Here is an 8,677-nt window from a genome sequence, read left to right on the forward strand (position 1 = left end):
CTCTCTCTCCATTCATGGTCATCCCTTCTGTTTTTCATTCACCACTCACTTCTATCCACTCTTCCCCACTCACCTTCAAAATTCAAAACTCTTTCCCACCCAAACCTACCCATATAGCCGAATACACACATCCCTCCATCTCTTCTTCTTCTTCTTCATCTTTTCTTTCTTCTCTTGCTCGAGGGCGAGCAATTTTCTAAGTTTGGTGTGGTAAAAGCATAGCTTTTTGCTTTTTTATTACCATTAATGGCACCTAAGGCCAGAGAAACCTCAAAGGGAAGATAAAAGCTTCCACCTCTGAGTCTTGGGAGATGGAAAGACTCATATAAAGCCGTCATAGCTCAGTGGTAGAACATGTGGCTGCAAATCAAGAGATCCCTGAGATACCTCAGGGGATAAATTGTCCTCCACACAAATATTGGAAGCAACTAAGGGTAGAAACACCAAAATTACTAGGAATCATTCAACAGAAGCAAGGAAGAGACATAGAGGAGTTCAAAGAGCACCATTGGACCTTCAAGAAGGCGCCACCCTCACTCAGGTGGATTCATTCCTTGTTCTTATTTCTTTCTGCTTTTCGGTTTTTAATATTGTGTTTATCTATGTTTTGTGTCTTTATTTCATGATCATTAGTATGTAGTAACCATGCCTTAAAGCTATGAATAAATTCCATTAATCCTTCACCTCTCTTAAAAGAAAAATGTTTTAATTCAAAAGAACAAGAAGTACATGAATTTCGAATTTATCCTTGAATTTAATTTAATTATATTGATGTGGTGACAATACTTTTTGTTTTCTGAATGAATGCTTGAACAGTGCATATTTTTGATCTTGTTGTTTATGAATGTTAAAATTGTTGGCTCTTGAAAGAATGATGAACAAAGAGAAATGTTATTGATGATCTGAAAAATCATAAAATTGATTCTTGAAGCAAGAAAAAGCAGTGAAAAAGTAAAGGCTTGCGGAAAAAAAAAAATTGGCGAAAAAAATAGAAAGAAAAAGAAAAAGCAAGCAGAAAAAGCCAATAGCCCTTAAAACCAAAAGGCAAGGGTAAAAAGGATCCAAGGCTTTGAGCATCAATGGATAGGAGGGCCCAAGGAAATAAAATCCAGGCCGAAGCGGCTAAATCAAGCTGTCCCTAACCATGTGCTTGTGTCATGAAGGTCCAAGTAAAAAGCTTGAGACTAAGTGGTTAAAGTCGTGATCCAAAGCAAAAAGAGTGTGCTTAAGAGCTCTGGACACCACTAATTGGGGACTCTAGCAAAGCTGAGTCACAATCTGAAAAGGTTCACCCAGTTATGTGTCTGTGGCATTTATGTATCCGGTGGTAATACTGGAAAACAAAGTGCTTAGGGCCACGACCAAGACTCATAAGTAGCTGTGTTCAAGAATCAACATGCTTAACTAGGAAAGTCAATAACACTATCCGAAATTCTAAGTTCCTAGAGAAGCCAATCATTCTAAACTTCAAAGGAAAAAGTGAGATGCCAAAACTGTTCAGAAGCAAAAAGCTACAAGTCCCGCTCATCTAATTATAATTAATATTCATTGATATTCTGAAATTTATAGTATATTCTCTTCTTTTTATCCTAATTGATTTTCAGTTGCTTGGGGACAAGCAACAATTTAAGTTTGGTGTTGTGATGAGCGGATAATTTATACGCTTTTTGGCATTGTTTTTAGGTAGTTTTTAGTAAGTTCAAGCTACTTTTAGGGATGTTTTCATTAGTTTTTATGTTAAATTCACATTTCTGGACTTTACTATGAGTTTGTGTGTTTTTCTGTGATTTCAGGTAATTTTTGGCTGAAATTGAGGGACTTGAGCAAAACTCTGAAAAAGGCTGACAAAAGGACTGCTGATGTTATTGGAATCTGACCTCCCTGCACTCAAAATGGATTTTCTGGAGCTACAGAACCCCAATTGGCGCGCTCTCAACGGCGTTGGAAAGTAGACATCCAGAGCTTTCCAGCAATATATAATAGTCCATACTTTATTCGGAAATTGACGACGTAACTTGGCGTTGAACGCCAAGTACATGCTGCTGTCTGGAGTTAAACGCCAGAAAAACGTCATGATCCGGAGTTGAACGCCCAAAACACGTCATAACTCGGAGTTCAACTCCAAGAGAAGCCTCAGCTCGTGGATTGATCAAGCTCAGCCCAAACATACACCAAGTGGGCCCCGGAAGTGGATTTATGCATCAATTACTTACTCATGTAAACCCTAGGAGCTAGTTTATTATAAATAGGATGATTTACTAATGTATTAGACATCTTTGGTCTCAGTTTTGTTTTATTCTTCATCCCAAGAGGCTATTGATCACGTTTTGGGGGCTGGCCATTCGGCCATGCCTGAACCTTTCACTTATGTATTTTCAACGGTGGAGTTTCTGCACACCATAGATTAAGGGTGTGAAGCTCTGCTGTACCTCAAGTTTCAATACAATTACTATTACTTTTCATTCAATTCTCTCTTATTCTTATTCCAAGATATTCATTCGCACCCAAGAACATGATGAATGTGATGATTATGTGACGCTCATCATCATTCTCACCTATGAACGCGCGTGATTGACAACCACTTCCGTTCTACATGCAACCGAGCTTGAATGTGTATCTCTTAGATTCCCCAATAGAATCTTCGTGGCATAAGCTAGATAGATGGCGGCATTCATGAGGATCCGGAAAGTCTCACCTTGTCTGTGGTATTCCGAGTAGGATCCTGGGAATCCGGAAAGTCTAACCTTGTTTGTGGTATTCCGAGTAGGATTCCGGTAATGAATGACTGTGACGTGCTTCAGACTTGCAAGTGTTGGGCGTTAGTGATAGACGCAAAAGAATCAAGGGATTCTATTCCAGCAGGAGCGGGAACCAACCAGTGATTAGCCGTGCTGTGACAGAGCGCGTGAGCGTAGTTTTCACTGCGAGGATGGGATGTAGCCTTCGGCCAGTGTGATGCCTCCAGACGATTAGCCATGCGAGTGACAGCGCAGAGGACCATTTTCCAGAGAGGATACAAAGTAGCCATCGTCGAACGGTGAACCCCTATACATAGCTTGCTATGGAAAGGAGTAAGAAGGATTGAGTTGAAGCAGTAGGAAAGTAGGCGTTCTTGAGCCATACAGTATCTCCATTCGCTTATCTGAAATTCCCACCAATGAATCTGCATAAGTATCCTATCCCTTTTATTATTTCTTTTTTTATTATTAATTTTCGAAACCATAAACAAATTTAATCTGCCTAACTGAGATTTACAAGGTGACCATATCTTGCTTCATACCAACAATCTCTGTGGGATCGACCCTTACTCACGTAAGGTTTATTACTTGGACGACCCAGTACACTTGCTGGTTAGTTGAACGGAGTTGTGTCCACTCGTGCCAATTTCAAATTCCATAAAAGTACAACTTAAAGAATAGTGATCACAATTTCGTCCACCATTGAGTAACTTGCTCTTCAGTCACATCTTCATCCTCTTCAGAGGAAAAATAGTCTTCAGAGCTCATGAATGACAGAAGGAGATTTAATGGAATCTCTATGGTCTCTGTATGAGCCTCAGATTCCTTTGGATCCTTAATAGGAAACTCCCTCTTGCTTGAGAGATGTCCCAGGAGGTCTTCCTCACTAGGATTTTCGTCCTTCTCCTCCCTTGTGCATTCGGCCATATTGATCACATCAATGGCCTTGCACTCTCCTTTTGGATTCTCTTCTGTATTGCTTGGGAGAATACTGGGAGGAGTTTCAATGACTTTCTTACTCAGCTGGCCCACTTGTGCCTCCAGATTTCTGATGGAGGATCTTGTTTCACTCATGAAACTGAAAGTGGCTTTTGACAGATCAAAGACTAGATTGGCTAAATTAGAAGTGTTTTGTTCAGAATTCTCTGTCTGTTGCTGAGAAGATGATGGAAAAGGCTTGCTATTGCTTAGCCTATTGCGTCCACCATTGTTAAAGCCTTGTTGAGGCTTTTGTTGATCCTTCCATGAGAAATTTGGATGATTTCTCCATGATGAATTATAGGTGTTTCCATAAGGTTCACCCATGTAATTAACCTCTGCCATTGCAGGGTTCTCAGGATCATAAGCTTCTTCAGAAGCTGCCTCTTTAGTACTGTTGGATGCATTTTGCCATCCATTCAGACTTTGAGAGATCATGTTGACTTGCTGAGTCAACACTTTGTTCTGAGCCAATATGGCATTCAAAGCATCAATTTCAAGAACTCCCTTTCTCTGAGGCGTCCTATTATTCACAAAATTCCTCTCAGAAGTGTACATGAATTGGTTATTTGCAACCATGTCAATGAGTTCTTGAGCTTCTGCAGGTGTTTTCTTTAGGTGGATGGATCTACCTGCAGAATGGTCCATTGACATTTTCGAAAACTCAGATAGACCATAATAGAATATATCTAATATGGTCCATTCTGAAAACATGTCAGATGGACACCTTTTGGTCAACTGCTTGTATCTTTCCCAAGCTTCATAGAGGGATTCACCATCTTTTTGTTTGAAGATCTGAACATCCACTCTAAGCTTGCTCAGCTTTTGAGGAGGAAAGAATTTATCCAAGAAAGCCGTGACCAGCTTATCCCAGGAGTCCATGCTATCCTTAGGTTGTGAATCCAACCATATTCTAGCTCTGTCTCTTACAGCAAAAGGGAAAAGCATGAGTCTGTAGACTTCAGGATCTACTCCATTTGTCTTAATAGTCTCACAAATCTGCAAGAACTCAGTTAAAAACTGGTAAGGATCTTCAGATGGAAGTCCATAAAACTTGCAGTTTTGTTGCATTAAAGCAACTAGTTGAGGCTTAAGCTTAAAATTATTGGCTCCAATGGCAGGAATGGAGATGCTTCTTCCATCAAATTTGGATGTGGGTTTGGTAAAGTCACCAAGCATCCTTCTTGCATTATCATTATTGGGTTCGGCTGCCATCTCCTTCTCTTGTTCGGGAATTTCTGAAAGGTTACTTCTGGATTGTTGTAATTTAGCATCTCTTAGTTTCCTCTTCAAAGTCCTTTCAGGTTCAGGATCAGCTTCAACAAGAGTGCTTTTGTCCTTGTTCCTGCTCATATGAAAGAGAAGAAAACAAGAAAAGAAAAAGGAATCCTCTATGTCACAGTATAGAGATTCCTTTATGTTAGTAGAAAAAGAAAGGGGAGAAGAGTGAAGAAGAGTGGGTTCGGATATTTAGATGAAGAGAGGTGAAGAGAAGTGTTAGTAAATAAATAATTAAATAGAATAAGAAAAGAGAGGGAGAATTCAAAAATAAATTTTTTTTTTTGAAAAGGGGTTAGTATTTTTGAAAATTAAAATTAAAATTTAAAACAAAAAGAATTTTTGAAAAAGAGATGAGATATTTTTGAAAATTAGAGAGGGAAAAGTAGTTAGGTGGTTTTGAAAAAGATAAGAAACAAACAAAAAGTCAAATATTTAGTTGAAAAAGATATTAAAATCAAATTTGAAAAGATTAGAAGATAAGAAGTTAGATAAGATATTTTGAAATCAAATTTTGAAAAAGATAAAATTTTTGAAAAAGATTTTGAAAAGATAAGATTTTTAAAATTGAAAATTTGACTTGACTTGTAAGAAACAACTAATTTTGAAAATTTTTGACTAAGTCAACTCAAATTTTCGAAAATTATGAGAAAAATAAGGAAAAGATATTTTTTTGATTTTTGAATATTTTAATTATGAAATAGAAAAACACAATTATGACCCACAACATAAAAATTTCGGATCAAAACACATGATGCATGCAAGAACACTATGAATGTCAAGATGAACACCAAGAACACTTTGAAGATCATGATGAACATCAAGAACATAATTTTGAAAAATTTTTTATGCAAAGAAAACATGCAAGACACCCCGACTTAGAAATCTTTAATGCATGGACTCTAACAAACGAAAAATGCATATGAAAAACAACAAACAACACAAAACAAGAAAACATCAAGATCAAACAAGAAGACTTACCAAGAACAACTTGAAGATCATGAAGAACACTATGAATGCATAAAATTTTCGAAAAAATTGCAAGAAAATTTTTAAAGCATGCAATTGACACCAAACTTAAAAATTGACTCAAAACTCAAACAAGAAACACAAAATATTTTTGGTTTTTATGATTTTATGATTTTTTTGTATTTTTATTAATTTTTTTCGAAAATGTTTTTGGAAAAACGAAAAAGAAAAGAAAAATTTTGAAAAAGTTTTTGAAAAGAAAATTACCTAATCTGAGCAACAAGATGAACCGTTAGTTGTCCAAACTCGAACAATCCCCAGCAACGGCGCCAAAAACTTGGTGGACGAAATTGTGATCCTCAAAATTGGTCTCTTTGTACTTGTATGAAATTTAAATATTGGCTCTATCAAAAATACCCCAAAGAGATCATGGTATGATGAATTGGGATCTTAATAATCCCTGATAATGGCACGTGCGATCACAACTCCGTTCAACTTAACCAGCAAGTGTACTGGGTCATCCAAGTAATACCTTACGTGAGTAAGGGTCGATCCCACAGAGATTGTTGGTATGAAGCAAGCTATGGTCACCTTGTAAATCTCAGTTAGGCAGATTAAATGGTTTATGATAAGTTCGAAAATAAATAATAAACAGAAAATAAAATAGTAAATAGTTACTCATATAATTCCATGGTGGGAATTTCAGATAGGCATGTGGAGATGCTGTGCTCCTCTCGAATCTCTACTTTCTTATTACATTCATCCAATCCTTCTTACTCCTTTCCATGGCAAGCTGTATGTAGGGCATCACCGTTGTCAATGGCTACATCCCATCCTCTCAGTGAAAATGGTCCTATGCTCTGTCACAGCACGGCTAATCATCTGTCGGTTCTCAATCAGGTTGGAATAGAATCCCTTGATTCTTTTGCGTCTGTCACTAACGCCCAACCTTCAGGAGTTTGAAGCTCGTCACAGTCATTCAATACCAGAATCCTACTCGGAATACCACAGATAAGGTTAGACTTTCCGGATTCCCGGAATCCTACTCGGAATACCACAGACAAGGTTAGACTTTCCGGATTTCCATGAATGCTGCCATCTATCTAGCTTATACCACGAAGATTCTGTTGGGGAATCTAAGAGATATGCGCCCGGCCTAAGGTAGAACGGAAGTGGTTGTCAGTCACGCGTATTCATAGGTGAGAATGATGATGAGTGTCACGGATCATCACATTCATCAAGTTGAAGTTCAACGTATATCTTGGAATAAGAATAAAGAGAATTGAATAGAGAATAATAGTAATTGTATTGAAACTTGAGGTACAGCAGAGCTCCACACCCTTAATCTATGGTGTGTAGAATCTCCACCGTTGAAAATACATAAGTGAAAGGTTCAGGCATGGCCGAATGGCCAGCCCCCATGGTCTAAGGACTAGGCGTCCAGAGATGTCTATTACACTAGTAAAAAGTTCTATTTATAATAAACTAGCTACTAGGGTTTATATGAGTAAGTAATTGATGCATAAATCCACTTCCGGGGCCCACTTGGTGTATGCTTGGGCTGAGCTTGATCTATCCACGAGCTGAGGCTTTTCTTGGAGTTGAACGCCGAGTTATAGCGTGTTTCTGGCGTTCAACTCCGGGTTGTGACGTGTTTCTGGCGTTTGACTCCAGACAACAGCATGTACTTGGTGTTGAGCGCCACTTTACGTCGTCAATTCCCGAATAAAGTATGAACTATTATATATTGCTGGAAAGCTCTTGATGTCTACTTTCCAACGCCGTTGAGAGCGCGCCATTTGGAGTTCTGTAGCTCCAGAAAATCCATTTTGAGTGCAGGGAGGTCAGATTCCAACAGCATCAGCAGTCCTTTTGTCAGCCTTTTTCAGAGTTTTGCTCAAGTCCCTCAATTTCAGCCAGAAATTACCTGAAATCACAGAAAAATACACAAACTCATAGTAAAGTCTAGAAATGTGAATTTTGCATAAAAACTAATGAAAACATCCCTAAAAGTAGCTTGAACTTCTAAAAACTACCTAAAAACAATGCCAAAAAAGCGTATAAATTATCCGCTCATCAGTTCCCAACTGTATCAATTGCACAGCCTCCCTGAGATAATATAATGGTCAAACAACACAATGTGTTTTTATTTTTTGGTTTTTATTTGGTAACAATTGTAAATGGGAACTTTCATAGGTACTTTCTCATGTTTTTAGATTGGGAGATTGCAAACTCGAAACTGCAGTTTTGGTTATGCCATTTTCAGCAAGCTTCCAATTTGTTTATGTAGTACCTGTCTCTACTTGTCAATTGTTGTACATATGAATGTGTAATATATGTTGATTGTCTCTCTGCTCTCTCTTCCTTTTCACCTCTTGTTGATTGTGGTAGAGTTGCTTGCCTATATTTATTAACTAAAGTATTTGTATTTTGATAAGATCGTATAGCTTTGGTTGATGACATTTCATGTAGTATTTTAAATTTGGAAGATATTTTAAAATTTATATTAGACTATAATTATATTTTAGAATGTATTTATAATTTATCTATTATTTTATTTTAAAATAATTTTTTTCGGTTGAACCACAATTAAACTAATGAGACCAATAAACCAATAAACCAGTGACTAGAACGGTTCGATAACCGGTCCGTTTCTCATAACCTTGGTTATCGGTCCTCACCTCAAGCCCTGAACGCCTTCCATTCCTCTACAC

At 37.7% G+C, this 8,677-nt stretch overlaps 1 non-coding gene across 1 annotated transcript; it reads left to right on the forward strand.

Moving 5' to 3' along the window:
* The first annotated feature begins 4,428 nt into the window (after window positions 1-4,428).
* Window positions 4,429-4,532, forward strand: LOC130965036 (small nucleolar RNA R71). Its single transcript, XR_009081094.1, has one exon. It is a non-coding gene; the product is annotated as a small nucleolar RNA R71 (small nucleolar RNA).
* Window positions 4,533-8,677: the final 4,145 nt, after the last annotated feature.

Source organism: Arachis stenosperma, chromosome 2 (genome assembly GCF_014773155.1).
Source record: "Arachis stenosperma cultivar V10309 chromosome 2, arast.V10309.gnm1.PFL2, whole genome shotgun sequence".
Lineage (NCBI taxonomy): Eukaryota > Viridiplantae > Streptophyta > Magnoliopsida > Fabales > Fabaceae > Arachis > Arachis stenosperma.